This window comes from Myxocyprinus asiaticus, chromosome 32 (genome assembly GCF_019703515.2).
Source record: "Myxocyprinus asiaticus isolate MX2 ecotype Aquarium Trade chromosome 32, UBuf_Myxa_2, whole genome shotgun sequence".
Classification (NCBI taxonomy): domain Eukaryota; kingdom Metazoa; phylum Chordata; class Actinopteri; order Cypriniformes; family Catostomidae; genus Myxocyprinus; species Myxocyprinus asiaticus.
The window spans coordinates 10,686,709-10,703,242 of NC_059375.1; the positions used below are offsets into that span (position 1 = coordinate 10,686,709).

A 16,534-nucleotide genomic window follows, 5' to 3' on the forward strand; every position below is an offset into this window, starting at 1 on the left:
ACAAACTTACAGTTTGTGCTATGGACATGAATAATATCTCAAATTGTGCAGCTTTTTGAGGAGAGAGGTATGCCATTACTTTTCTAAACTATCAAACACCTTTTTTGCCTGGTGGATAATAAAACAGGCAAAACGATCCCATAAACTTGCACTGAAAAAGGGACCTATGGTATATTTTTATTTAATCATTTAGTATGTAACTATATGAAGTGATTATAGTTTTATATTATAAGCATATAAATTGAAATAGATATGCTTTTGCTAGTGTGAAAGAAAATATAATATTTAGGTATATTAGAACATTATTATTTATGTATAAAATACTTTAAGCTAGAAAATGCAGTGTTGGAGCAGCCCTGTGTTGTGCTTATGAGTTAAAATTGATGACCAGTCTGGTTTTCAGGCAGAAGACAATATTTTCTTGTTCATACTGCTAAGGGTCATATGACAAACTTGAAGTAACATAGAATGTATACAAATGCATCCTAAAAGATATTTTGCTGATATCACATGGAAATCTGCTGAGGAGAAAATCACATGTAACAAACAAAGGAACTATACATAAGTACATCCTATATAAGCCATAAATTAAGGAGGGCAGAAGCCACAGGAGCTTCTCCCCCGGCCGGGTGGTACAAATAAAAGCTTTTGGAATCAGAACTTTGCATCTCCAGAAATCTTTGACTCGACTGCACTTCGATTGCTGTTTTGAAGAAATCTACTATGACAGACCCTAGCCATTTTTAGGGACCAGAATATTATAGAGACTTAAAGGAGGGAGGAGCACTTTTTACTTGGTCCAGTAACCACCAAGAGCACCAAAGCAACTGCACAGCAATGCACTAAAACCAGCCAGAACACCTAAACATCTGCATAGTAATGTACAAAAAACACCCTGAACACTCTAGCAACTGCATAGCAATTTGCTGAAACCACATAAAAAACCATAGCAACTACAGAGCAATGCACTAACATCACCCTGAATAACTTAGCAGCTGCATAGCAATGCACTTAAACCAGCCAAACACCCTAACAACTACATAGCAATGCACTAAAACCACCCAAAACACCAACACCAACTTTCACAACTTGTTTTTTCTGAATAATAACATGTGAAATAATTGTTTTTTTTGATGGCCTTTATGTACACTCCATTTATACAGTATGTGCATTACCCTAATTCTGTCACCATTGGTTTCTATGTTGCTAAGCTCCAGGTGAGTGCAAATGTTTTTTACTTTTAAATCTTTTTTGTATTTTTTATTATTGCATATTTTTCATTTAATTTTTTTCCCCAAAAGAAAAGCATAGTTTGTTGAAGCTATCTTATGTTACCTTATGCTGTAAACCTACCCGGAGCACCCTAGCAACTGCATAGTAATGCACTAAAACCACTTGAAAGTCGGGTATGTCATGGCATTAGCACACGTTATCATTACTTGCACTGCATGCCACATGTTTACAAAAGCTTCATAAGTCAACAGTGGGGGATTTACATATGATAAATGCAGTGAATAAGTTAGTCTGACGGAGAAGATTAATGAGTTAGAGACACGCATCCAACACTAGTGAAGGTCAGTGACAAAGAGAAGCCATTAGAGACTGTTTCGGATGCGGGTATTAAAGCGAGCAACATACACATTTCGGTTCCGGCAGTAGAGCCCATGCAGCAGAGTGATTGGGTAATGTTTCGGTTGCATACACGAACAGTAAAGTGACACCACTCTCCCATTCCTGTTAGGATTTCCAACAGGTTCTCCCCACTCAGTGACGCACCCACTGAGAATACTGTTGAAAGCGCCTTGGTTAAAGGCGGTTCCATTGTAAGGAATGTGAAAATAGAGACTCCAGCCACCACTCTTAATTGTTTGCGGGGAGACAGAGTGCCTGACATCAGTTCAAATTTACAAGTGCTGGCTAAACGTACATTTTCTAAGATTATTATTCACATCAGCACTAACGATGTCCGGCATCATCCGACGGAAATCACTAAAGAGGCAAAAATTATGTCAGACACTGTAATATGCACTGGCCCCCTCCCTGCTCGTTGCGGTGACATGATTTATAGTGGATCAGTGTTACTGAATGGCTGAATGTTTAAGTAGTATCCGGAGAATAGCATAGTATTAATCAAGTTTTTGGATTAGACTTGACCTGCTAAAGAGAGACAGACTCCATTCCTCCAGGGAAAGTGCCACCCTCCTCTCTAGTAATTTGGCTCATAGTCCTATTAGTGATAGTATTTCACTAAGTGGGGCCCACATCAGGAAGTAGACAGACTAGCTTAACCATCCGTCTGCTAACAGCCTTGAGACGTCAGACACGTCACATGAACCACAACACAGAGAGACTGTACCACTTACACATCATATAGAGACTATGTCTGTTCCCTAGGGGCTAAAAATGAAATGTTATTCATTTCAGTTCTTTCTGAGCAAAAACTGTATTTTTTTTCATTCATTTCCAAATGGTCACCGGTTAGAACAAAATAAAAGAACGGTTTATACCATTCTTTATAAAATGACAGTACTCTGCACTAAAGGGTGGGTGAAATATCAATTGCAGCATTGCCAAATCTTACAAGAGAAGCAAGCAATCTGGTCTGGAAAAACAAGCTTAAAATAAGCCACTTGCTTAAAAAGCGATTTATCACAATAGAAATTGTAATAAGCATACAGTTCATTAACAGTTAAGTAAAATGTTAATTAAAGATCTGAGTTTGAGTCAAAACCCAGCAGCATCAAATCTATATTAATGCATCATATCTAACAATAATTCATTGAAGACTTGGAAACAACTGAGAAAAGTACTTTCAATCAGTAATTGGTGTTGTGCTGATCATATTATTGATGGCCGAGTTTGAGTCTCCTACCTCGGTTATTTCTTTATTTCTTTATTTTTTAATCTTGCATACTTCTGCCATTTGATCTAATAAGACCACTTATTTTAATCTGTACAATGATGCCAGCATCATGTAGAAGATTACATTTAATAGAGAGCAAAATACTGAGTCAGAAGCATGACTTTCGGAATCAACTAATCATGACTTTCGGCTGGTCATTTACCTCTGGTGTAAAACGGAAGAAGGTCACCAGTTAACATGAAAACCAGTTGAACCATTACACGGGTCGTTCACATCTGGTGTAAAACAAAAAAAGGTCACCAGTTAATATGAAAACCAGTTGAACCATAAAACCCGGGTTAGAGCTTTCGGAGCACACGCACATGTAAAGCGCACAAACAATATCCACTCAGCAACAGATGCCAGGAAATAAAAAGTCAATCTTTTATATTTTATCTAGATCAACCAACCAGTGGTTGTCTTGCTATCTTGTAGAACATAGGCTAAGTATAGAAAATTATTATTTATCATCAGTATCGAGGTCATCTCTTTTTTTTCCGATAAACATCAAGATCATTTTATTGCCCAACCCTATTGATAACATTGCATTAATCTCTCACAGCAACCCTATAATCTCAGTAATAGATAGTTAAATTACAGGCTACGTTATAGACACAGAATTTAGTACGCAGAAATATGAAATTTACCTCGATATGTTTCTTCAAATTAGAGGCTGGATTAATGCTGATTTTCTAGCTTGAGCATGTTAAACTCACATGACACAGTCAAGCAATAGGCCTTTTTCACTGTGAAAAAGGCTGTGATGTTCAGGTGTTGAACTGTGCTTGAGGCATCCTCCACATCCATAACAGCTGGTGCCAGATCTACAGCTGCCATTCAAGTTTTTTACGTGTGACTTGATTGGATGGGAGTCACAAGACTCTCCCTATCCAATCATGTTGATAGATAAAAATAAAATCAGGACAGGGAAGTAGCGAACACAGATGGTGAGAAAATAGCACAGTAAAATCTACAGTTACAGCACTTAAAATGTACTCAAGTAAAAGTATACAAATTTTAAACTACTTAAAAAAAAGTACAATTCCTGGGAAAAACTACTTAATTACAGTAACGTGAGTATTTGTAATTCGTTACTTTACACCCCTGGGAATCCCTAGTATTGTCTTTACTAAACTAAACTAGCATAACTAAAAACACATACCCCTTTGAAGCACAGCTCTGAAACTATAGTTTACAGACTAATTAGAGCTACTTTGCAATAGAGGACAGTAGACTTGTGGTGATAAAATGAGACTGCCATGAAATATCAGTTTTCTAAGTGAGCCTGCTATTCCTGGAAAAGACTACTTTAAGTTGTTTTCCAGCTGGGCTATTTGTCCTTTATTGTTGGTTAAGGCCAGACTGAATTCTCTTGGAGGGTGATTCAGCAGGGCTAATCATCCAGAGCCCAATGCCCTGGACATCAAGACCCAACACATTTGTCATAACTTCAGAGATCAAGCCTAAATCTCTAAGCCCTGAAACCCTCAAAGCTCCAATTTGATACTAACTGAATAAGAGGGCTCAGTTTCTCAGTTTATGGACACAGTCTGAATTCTGCTCATGCAGCACTGTGCAGATCATTGGGCTTTCACTGAACTCACCTAGAGGAAGTAATAATGTGGCAGTTTAGGGTTGTAGAGCTGTGGTTACTTTACTGCATTGCGAAATATATAATCAAACCAGAAATTATGATACTATTTATAAAACTATTAAAAATATAACTATAATACACATAAAATGCATATTATATAGCACTGATAATTAAGCAATATCACACAAACAAGAGTGCTATATGGCCCTACATCAGCACTGCTGTGATTCGGCTACAGGCACAAATCATGATTGTGGCACTAATCAACAAGCAGTTTTACCCCTGTACTGTAGGTGGCTCAAAGTACTTTTGAAAGCATTACCCATGACGGAGGAGAGGAAGAACAACTTAAAAATAACCATGGAATCACAGTTCTAGAGTCTAGCAAGCAGCATAGATCCACCCATCTATTGCCACTTGTCCTATGCAGGGTTGCAGGTAGTGTTGTATCCCAGCTGTCTTAGGCCAAAGGCAGGGAAACACCCAGGACAGATGACCAGTCCAACACACAGCAACACACACAGACATACACATTCTCACCTATGGTCAATTTAGGGTCTCCAATTAACTTAACCTGAATGTCTTTTTGGACTGTGGGGGAAACCCACACAAACATGGGGAGAACATGCAAACTCCACACAGAAAGGCCCAGTTTAGCCTGGACTTGAACCCAGGACCTTCTTGCTGTGAGGTGACAGTGCTACCCAATGAGCCACCCCTATCAATACTGGGTTTACCCCTTCTTGAGAGAAGAGAGGAACACGGGAAGTTCCACAGACTGATACAGGAGCTGAAATTTTATCATGATCATTTTCATCAATACTTCAGAATGTCTGTTGATAAATTCGAGACTTTGCTTCAGCTGGTTGCACCCTGTTTAGATCCGTTCTTGAAGAAACTACTGCAAACCCATCGACCCTGAACAGCATTTAGCCGTGTGTTTACATTGAGTTTGTTTACATCTTTTATAGGCTTGTATGTGGGTCATACCTACAATACTTTGACATTTAAGTGCTCAGTGCAACTTGTGGTATTTATATTTATATTTTGTGTGTCCCTTGATTTATTGTCCACCCTGTTACTGTGTCATGATACTGTGACATTTAATTGAAGATTTATGTTACAAAATGACATCACACACAATTGAGGTGACATTAGCCACTCAGCAAAATTATTTTTAAGTTATTTTAAGTACGTAACTCTTTTGTTTTATGTATGTTATTTTCTTCTACTGCGTTTAATGTTGGTGGTTAAACGTTTTCTGTGCTTTAGCACCAACTGGTTTTGGTCACTGCAGCAGCTTCTGGCACGTGATACACAGCTCAAATTGTATTTGTTTGGGCATTTCATCGGCAGGCAAAGAAAAAATAAATCGACACACTCACCGTAAAAAAAGCTTCACTTTGTTGGTGCATGAATGTTCGCTCCAGGTGTGAATGGCTCGTTAGGAATCCACTGTTTCTATTCAAAATTTTTGATTCTCATTTTCTATTCAAAACTGGCTTTTGGTATGAAAATGCCTTTAAACGTAATTGCTAGAAATCAGTTTTGCTATGTAGAAAACAAATGTTACAAATGTTAGATTTGCAGTTTCTTTTCCAAATTATAGATTAGCGTTTGGTGCAAAAAGGCATTTAAACGTTATTGCTAGAAATCAATCTCTCTATGTAGAAAACAAACAGATTTAATTTCATAAAAGGTTTTTTACTTCCGGTACTGGTGCGCTCTATTAAAATTCTCTAACAGTCTCAAATTATAGAGCTTAACAGCTTGTGCAGCAGGTGAATATTTTTAAAAACTACTTATATATATATATATATATATATATATATATATATATATATATATATATATATATATATATATATTAATTAATTGGGTCTATGAATGTCTCTGTCTTGTTTCGCTTCAGTGGTCATTTTTTTTTTTTTTTTTTTTTTTAGATGTGTTGTGGTATTTTTAAGGCACTAAAGATAAAGACAGGAAAGATGCTGCTTAGTACTAATTGTACTAAGCATTTTACTAAAGGTCACATTAAAGTCTGTGCAAACTTTCCTGAGTTAGAATACACTGCATCTATGAAGGTGTTCAAGGTGAGGCAGATTTTCTGAAAGATAGAGTTTCTTTGAAAATATATATTTTGTATTATCTGAAATATCTGCAATTTTCAAAACAATCTTTTAATATAGTAGGGCCATGATAATCTCTAAATTATTATGCAGTGGACAGAGAGAATTTTTCAACAAATAGTCAATACCCATCTTGAAAAAACAAAAATGTGGACTCTGAAAAGTCACTGCAGCATCTTTGTCCTTGTGATCCCCTGGAGGACATTATCATCAAGCATCCATTTGGTTTCATTTTTAAAAAACAAAAAGCTGTTTGCTGTCATTTCCCTCTCCAAATGGGTTTCGGGGTGAGTCATCAATTAGATCTTGAAACTGATATATCAAGCTGAGAGGTTCTCTGCGATGACCATCTCCAAATTTTGCAGGAAATATATGATACAGTAAACCATTCATTTGATTGTGATTCAAATAGCAATCATTATAAAAGAAACATCCAATTCAATGTAATATATGTGGCCCCAAAAAGTATTTGGACACTATGCTACACTTAAAAATGTCTGAATGTCATTGTATTAGATAACAATATATCAAACCAAGTGGCATCTGCAAAGAAATGATGCCAGAGGTTTTTTTTTTTTCAAGATCAAATAAAATAAGGTTTGATATTTGTTATCTAAAGCAATGACATTAATATATTTTTCAGTATGGCTTAAGTGTGTGTTGGTAATCATGTATGAAACCTGGCAGTAATGCATTTCTCATATATTTCGCATCTGCTCTCTTGGAACAGAAGTTCTTAATGTGTAGAAAGTCTAGCTAATACTGTGCGCTGTATAAGCTATATCAGCTGCACACTTCACTGCAAAGGGATATAAAACTTTAAACATTCAAAAAGGGCAACTGTCTGCATACTCTCAAAAAAGGAGAAAGATGCAGTTTGAAGGACTGACAGCTGCAAAAGTAATGTCAGACATCCGAGTCTAAACATAGATATTTTTGAAAGCGTAGTTGTTACTCGTGGCCTGTCTTTTCTCTTTTTGATTGTGCTTCTTAAAGAAATAAGTTTTGCAGCTTTCAACATCTTATGTCTGATACGGTGAACTATAAGGTACACTTTTTGTAGGATGATTTCCACAAAAAGTGTAAGAATTGTGACTGTGACTGTTTGTTTGTGCATGTCAACCAGGCCAACACAGCAAAGTTGGCTTAACCAGTGGCATGCGTTTGGGTTGGGACTGTCTGTTCAAGCAATGGAAGACTAATTTTTGCTATTCCTTTTGATGATGCTAGAGGCACAGACATTGCATGTTTCACCTTAAACCAATACACCACACCACCCCTACTAATTATGTTTTATATATTTTTAAAAATACTGTATACAGTATTGTTTGAATACTGTAATAGTATTCATATTCATGTATCCAAAAACAGACATGGCAAAAAGATATGAGTGGTTACATTTACTGCTAAAATTATCTGAGGATGTAATTAATCATGTTACATCATCAAGTGTGCTCAGTGAGCAGAACCAGCTGTTCAAAAACATGTTACGTCCAGGAGCCTCTTGCATATAGGTCATTCCTGTTATGCAGTAAAACAAAATGTTGTCCCCATCATGTGTTCATGTACTAGATAACATATTAAACTCAATTTGTACAGAAGAAACTCATATTTTTAGATCTTTTATCACAATATCACAATTAAGTAAACATAAGGGGGAATTTCTAATAATTTCACTAGTTTTGTTTGAGCTGTTGTCATTTTTGCCATGTCCCCTGGTGCGATGCATTAACATCTAACATCCATTTTTCTTTCTCTAATCAAAATTTTTAGAACAAAACATGTTTTCTTGGGAATATTGTTTTAATTGGTAATCATTTTATAGTTTTTTTTCCCCTATATCCACAATATTGCTTTACATCCTGTTTGTCTTTTGTAATATCCCTTTCACTGACAAAAGTCAGATTCTTATTGACATCATCTTCCAGGAAGGGACATAACTTTTGGTGAGAAAACAACAGCACAAACATGAGCAAGAATAAGCAATGCATTTTCATAAAATCTGTGATGTTTTTGCGTTAGTACTTTTTCTCAAGTTATACTTTTCTATCCTTTTAGATAAAAATACAGCATTTGGAACAATATTTTAAAAAATTCTAAAGATGGTTAAATAAATATCAAAACTAACTTTTGGTTGACAACTCATGTAAGCTCACTGCCAATCCCTTACTAAATAATGACTAACTTTAGTGTTAATAATCAAATTATAATTAATAAAGTTTAAGTGCCTGAGCTTGACCAGATCATATTTCTGAAAGCCTGGTATACCAATTTAAAGAAATACTTCCTGAAATTGCATAAACAGCATGTTTTTTTTTTTTTACAAAGATCAAATGGTACTGCCAAACAGGAATGACCAATTTAGTCTAATATAATAAACATGACTATAAAGTAACGTTTTACGTGCCACATTCTATGTTTCAACACAGCTTCCTGGTGAAATTAACACTAGAGGCGCTACAACAACTGTGCGTTTTATTAACTTTCACACAAATCACGAGTACAACGGCTGATTATGACTTTATAAACACGTTTCTCATACACTGCTATATTATGAAATCGAAACACTTTTACTCTAATGCATCATTTAAAAAACCATGCATTTTAACACTTCTGTGACAGACACACCTACATTTACACACTTATTCAAGGGAGATTAACTTCTGTGGTAGCCCTCCTGATAGAGTGTTGTACTTTGGACCAGGATGACTGAGGTTCAAGCCCAGTTATGGACAAAAGCTGACACGTGAAATGAAAGTGTCATAGAAGCGACACGAAATGATGTGGTTACTTTAGAAAATTTACTTTTTATGTCGCTTAGGTTTTGTTTACCTCTCATTTATCTTTAAGGACACTATTGGTTAGGTTTAGGCCAGGGGTCAGGAACCTATGGCTTGTGAGCCTCAAGTGGCTCATTGTTAAAAATTAAGTGGCTCACCGGCTGTCTCACCGTTCACCAACACTTGATCGTTTAAAACTTTCTAGAGATAATTTTCCTGCAGAAAGTGTGGGTGCGATTGCAAAGCTTCAAGTCAATGACACTGTTTTGATTTCCATTCTCCCGAATTTGACGTACAGCCTGCTCCTGGTGAACAAGGTTTGAAATTAACACCCGCCAAATGTGGATTTTTCATGCGGAGTATTTTGCTGATGTACCTGCCACTGTGGAGGGTGACCTGTAAGACTTCTCGGAGTGATATATGACAAGAAATTAGACAACAAGATGCTTGTTTGACGAAACATGTGTGATTATATTTTTGAAGAACTGACGAAAGAAAAGCCACCGATGCGCGTCTGATTTGATATGTGTGTACAATGAGATCTGCTGTTCACGAGTGCAATGAAAGCGCTTCTCCAAGATACACACATGCATAGAGTTCTGGGCCTCGTTTCCCAATAACTATTGATCTAAGCGGTTAAGAGCATTTTCTACAAGCGATTTTACATACGTTCATTATATTTTATGTGCGCCCAGGGTGTGAAATAGCACCCGCCACCCTCCAAATGCGACGAGGCTCAATACAGTTCGCAAGCTATACTGTATATATATATATTTGTATTAAACAAAGACTTAAGGGATTAAATCATAAAATAATACAAGACACCTTGAACCTAAAATTTAGTTCTATTTTCTTTTCTTTTGGCAGCATAAACTGTATTACCAAAGTGCAATACAAACACATTCGATAAGAACACACATTTGGCAGCATTGTTTTTGGGAACATATGGGAATTTATGAGGCTTATTTATTATGGTTATTATTGTTGACAATATAATCGGATATCTCAATATTTTTTAAGGCCATTGTCGTTAAAATATTTTTTACATATCGCCCAGCCCAAAAGATAAGTGAACAACTGTTTAGAGGTAAACAACTGTTTAAACACTCTTACTCTGGCAGTATGATTGGTCGGATGAAATTACTTTCTCCTCCCGAACCTTAAATGAAAGTCCACTTCAGCAGTTCGCAAGCAAATGTAATCCTGCATTGAGGATAGTGTAAACATGTGTGGCTTGCTGTCCTGGGTGAAAGGGGCTCGAGGCTTGAGACTCGACCCGAGCTCGAATACCCCCCAAAAGGTGCCAGAAAACGGGACAGCGAGCTGTTGTCTATAGAGCCTTTGTATTTGAGATGAGACAAAGTATTTTACGATGCTTCTTATACCCCCCAAAAAAGGAGCGTGAAATTATTAATTTAATTTGAGGGTTTTGGGGGGGGGGGGGATTCTCACTGAGCCATGTGTGAGGTGGGCAGAGGTGCCAAAATATGAGACAGTGGAGGCAGCCTCGCACTAGGGTCCGCTCAGGGGATAGGAAACTGGGAGGTGTAGAATAGGTAGAAATGGAGAATAAAAATAGGCTGAAACACTGAAGAGACAGTGGTGGTTGCGGCCGCATGGAAATGAGCTTTGCGAGAGCTGAAAGGCTTGGAGGGATGGTGCAGGGGCTGCCCCTGGATAGAGGTGTGAATCCTAGCCGCCCGGACTGACCTTAAGTCTCCCTCCAGGTTTGGTGGGTTCGAAGGATGGGCCTGTGCAGCGAACGGGCGAACCCCAAGGGAAGGGACACAGTGTCCACTCAAGCAGGTGAGCCCAACCTGCGATCGGATGGGGGCCCTCGCTAAATTCATCCTGGAGAGTCCTCCAGAGCTTCGAATGGGAGAGCCCAATATACAAATAAATGTGAATAGCTCACTCTGCATTCGGATGGGAGAACCCTCGCTGTGGTTTGAACGGGAAAGCCACTGATGGATTGCGCTGGAGGAGCCTGACAAACTGTTTTACATTAAAACATTAAAGTTTCCCATTTACTCTGCAATCTGCTATATTAATGCAATTAAAATCTGCATCAATAGCATTTTTTTTTTTCACTCTTGTCATATACTTCAAGGCAGGCCAAATCAAAGTTGCCCTAAGGGTTTGCTTCTGGGGCCAAGGCTCTGAATTTCTGAAAGAGAAAATGAGCAAGGGAGTCAGCAATCTGTTTTTTTTTTTTTTTTAGCCTGGAATGTGCTCTGCTTTAATAATAAATTGGTTATAGAAAAGATGACAACTCTGGTGAATGGGATAAGCCTTTGCTAATGCATTGGATGGTGGCTTGGTTGTCACAGTGAACTCAGATGCTTTTAGATGTCCATTCCGACCCCCAGAGGGAGGCTGCTATCAAGATGGGATATAGTTCAAACAAGGTGGAAGATGCTGTGTGAGGGGGGTTTTTGGTCATATTGGGGGGCCAGGTGGATGCAAACCATCGGCCCTGGTAGTAGCCTCCAAATCCGATGGATGGAGCTGTGTCGGTGTACAATTGGATATCATCGCAGGAGGTAATGAAATCGTCATAGAAGAAGGAAATGCCATTCCAGTGACTGAGAAAAGTTAACCGTAGTTGTAAGTCTGCCTGGCATTCTTATTCCAGGACCACAATGTAATTTAAAGAGAGAACTAAAGAGGCTAGAGAGAGGTGTGAGATGAATGGGTGGCCTTGGGGAATAATGGTGAAATTTAGATGGCAGAGGAGGGAGAGGAGATCACACTTTGAGCAACTTGGGTTTGATAGGATGTTTGAAATGATTTAAATAATCCTATCAATCTTCTCTTTGGGAAAAGAAGCGAGAAATTTGGCTGTATTGAGTTGGATGCCTAGAAATTCGATGGAAGTGGATGGACCGGCGTTTTTTTCTTGTGCTATGGGAATTCCCAAGTCAGAGAGCACCTTTGTAACTATGGTGAGATGGAAAGCTTGAGGGGAGTTGTGAGGCGAGACGGTGAGTAAATTGTCAAGCAGATGAGTTAGGTAAGGCACAGAGTAGTTGTTAGACAAAATCCAGCAGATCATTTCGGATAGTATATAGAATATATTAGGGCTGCTTTTGCAGCTGAAAGTGAGCGGGACGGAGAAGTAAAATGTTTCATTCCAGCGGACACCGAAGAGGTACCAGAAATCAGGGTGCAGTGGCATGATTTTGAATGCCGAAGTTATGTCGACTTTAGCATGCCATGCCTCCCTGCCTACTTTTTTAATCATTCGAATTGCTTGATCGACATTGTGATAGTGGAGAGAGTATTCGTCAATGGAGATGGGTGGGTGGGGGGGGGTCTATTATGAGACGTGTTTTCCCCAAAAATGTTCTAGTGGCTACTCCGATAGTATTGATATGAAAATTCTTCAAGGGGGGATTTACGAAGTTCATGATCATGAAACCTGATTTATCTAATTTACTGAGGAAGATGTCGATTACTTGGTGTTCAGCAAGGGCTCATTGCAAACTGTGGCAGATATGGTTTGAGGTTGACAAACTCTCTAGCTTGGGGTTGAAACTGTGCTGTAAACCAGACAATAGAAATTGAGTGAAAGACTTGTCTGGATAATTATCAAATTCTTTGGCTAATGTGGGAATGATGACAGGAGTACTGAGGTATTTTCTGCATTTTTTATTTATTGATGTTCTGATGATTTGACAGGGCAAATGGAGCAAGCGTGAGCTCCTCCACAGAAGTTGCAGATGTGCAGAAAGCAGCATAGAGATTTGTGGCATCCGAAATCGTTGAAATGATTGCATATTTGTTTGCCTGCTGAATAGCTCACTGATCTGCCTTGGTAGTCTTTGATAGAATAATTTGTTGGGTAGCAGCTGGGTTGAGGAACGTAGTTAATGGGTTTGTTTGCAGTGGAGGCAGGTTGAGGGGGTGTGATTGAAGGGCAAGATGTGGTTTGGTGTTTGGTTGACCTGCAGACGGCGCATGAAATGCTCCTGAATCCCAGGAACACTCTGTTATGTAGATCTAAATCTAGCGCTCCCCAGTACTGACATTGGTTGCACTGCGATACTCTAGCAGCAGATTAAGCTGAAAAATGTTTGTGGTACATGAAGCAGTGACTGCCACCATAGGATAGTTCAGCAATGATGGATAGATAATCGTTAAGCTCACGCCACCTGTCTGGGAACATGGAGCATATAACTTCAGCATAATGGCTGAAGGCGATGCAAATATCGGCGAAGGTGAGTGTGCGGGAAACGCTGTGGGAGGAATTTTTTAGGTTAACTGAGAACTCGCCGCAGTCTATGGTTCTGACCGTATTGTCGTGAGGGATTGTTGAAAGTAAAGAAGAGAGGTCTATGTCCGCACCTGATAAAATTTGAGAGTGTAGGTGATTGGAGACTGGTGGGGGTTCTGTAACAGCAGCATTTGTGGGAATAGTGAGAGGTATGGCTTTTTGAAGTGTAAATGTGGGATGGCGAGCTGAGAAATCGGGGTTAGCTGGGTAAGGATTTGGGACCGGATTCGTCTGCTGAGGCAGCCTTGCGCAACGAATGGTTCCTGAGTAGGGGAGATTAGAATGATAGATAGGAGGGGGATAAAGTGAAGAGGGGAATGGGTCTGGGACGGGGTTTCCTAGTGGAGGCAGCCTCACGTGGGAATCCACTCCAGTGGCCCATGGATAGGAAGAAGTAGAGAGAAGGATGTTAGCAGGAGCAATAGCCCATATAGCAGACAAACTTGGCCCGAATATGGCCTCAAGCTGGCACTGATGGCCTCATTTCGGCAACGGCATGCGTCCTGTCAGCCAAAGATGGGCCATGTCTGGCAATGGCGGCACTGCATACGTGACGGCAAACAACATGAGGGCCGATTGTTGGTTGGAGGTGTTTGGCCCAGATCAGGCTTGTGAATCATGGGCCACATTTGAATAGTTACATTGATTTTATATATATATATATATATATATATATATATATATATATATATATATATAAATGGATCCCTAAATTTTATTCTTCTTCATAGAAATAATAATTTTAATAAATGTTAGAATAATTGATAATCAAAAAATCAGTCTTTCATAAGCCACGTGCATGACCCATTTGTATATATTTATTTTTTCCATCACATTTGTTAAATATTGAAAATGTTTGATATTTATTAAAAATAGGTCAAGGTTGGTCAAGATTACGTTCAAAGAACAAATTTAAATTCAGCAGTAATATCTGACAAATTAGTTATCATAAATTGTGCTTCTTTAGCACAGATAACATAAAAAAAAAAAAAAATCTTACTGGTTCAGCTAAAGTGCGTGCGCATACACAAGTTGACTAATAGGCGATGTCGGAAACTAAAATGTGATTGGATCTTTTACATTTAAGGCAGGATTTTCTTTTCTACATCCAGACCGTTGGCCGTTGGGTGTTAAAATTTAAACTGCTGTTGCGCTGTGTATTCCCGCCGAATATGAATCAAAATCACACAGGCATGTGTGTCTGTGTGCCTTTTTTTTTCTTACATGAGTTCTGCAAGGTAAGCGATGTTTCTATGATACTGCTGCATTGCACTGTGATATTATCCTTGTGTCTTCTTGTAAGCTGCTATATCTATAGTCTAAGTACATGAGGAACGAGACCACTTTCAGTGTTTTAACGCTACCACACAAGGCCTACCAAACAAATTAATTAGCTACTAATTTATTGCGGTGCCTGATATGTAATGTAATCAATGTGTAATCATAATGAAACAGTAATCGATTGTATTATTCAGATGTAGTCTGTTGCACCCAACACTGACCATAAGTAACTTTATCTCACATCTCCAGTGATATAATCTGTTATAATTTACAGTGCTTTATTGTTCAGTTGCTTATCTTATTTTTAGCAGGTTCTGATAATGCAGCATGATTTAAAAATAACAATTGCAGAAATGTATATATGTTTTAGTAAGCATCTATGTAGTACACCAGACATTATTGTGATTATAATGGTGATTCATAATGATTAGTGTCTTCAAACAAAACAGCTTAGTGATTTTTAATGTATATCTTTCATTGTCCTTCCCTGCAGGGGCTGTTTTTGGGGTCATTGAAAATTGGAATTGAGACAAACTGACTTAGGTATGGTGAGTAATTGAGACTTCTAATGACAGGAGCAACATGAGATGACAAGCATTAAACAAAGTTTAATGTAATGTACAAATGAATGTAATGTATGTGTCCACCAAACAAAATAGATTTTGTCAAGGCAATACAAATTCAGGAAGAACCTGGAGAAGGATGGACCCCACACCATGCTAGAATATTCACGTCGGGTGAGTGCAATCTTGTAGATTCTTTTTATGTTGGTGAATCAAGCGATATATCTGTGTATTCATTAGTAAACATGTCATGTCCCACACATGTAGAATAATATCTTACCTTGACATATCATAAATCCATACTGTATAACTTCACATGTTATGTCAGAGTTCCCTCAAGTTGATTAATCTGAAATGTTGCCTGTGCAAAACAATGGACTGTATGGGGACAGTCCTTTCTTGTAGATAATTACAATGAAGCAAGGTTAAAGCTATCAGAAAATGTTGAACACAGACCCTGGGACAGAGGATTCTCCAATAGAAGTCAAACATAGAAGAATGCAAGTTATCTTTATTATTTCTGTGTGAGAAAATGTATGATATCCAACCAAAATTTAATAAGGTGCTTCATTAGACCGAAGAACATCCTTTTTCCTGGGGAAGATGAAGTCAAAAATTACTTCTCAAAAGCTAATCAAAGTAAAATGTAGGCGTCATGAATCCTGCCTTTGTTGTTCCTCCAACTCACCACCAGAGGGCTCCATCAACTGGGGATTGACTTTAACTATCTGGACTCCATTTCCCATAATCCCTGTACATGGCAATGATTACCTGTTCACCTGTTTCCAATCTATTCAGCTATTTAAGTCTCTCTCTCTCTCTCTCACACACACACACACACACACACACACACACACACACACACACACACACACACACACACACACACACACACACACACACACACACACACACACACACACACACACACACACACACACACACACACACACACACACACACACACACACACACACACACACACACACACACACACACACACACACAC

The 16,534-nt window shown here is 38.4% G+C and overlaps 1 protein-coding gene across 2 annotated transcripts in view; it reads right to left on the reverse strand.

Annotated features, from left to right (window-relative positions):
* LOC127422882 (cGMP-dependent protein kinase 1-like) overlaps positions 1-16,534 on the reverse strand; it is a 381,301-nt gene that overhangs the window by 104,829 nt on the left and 259,938 nt on the right. The window lies entirely within an intron of this gene.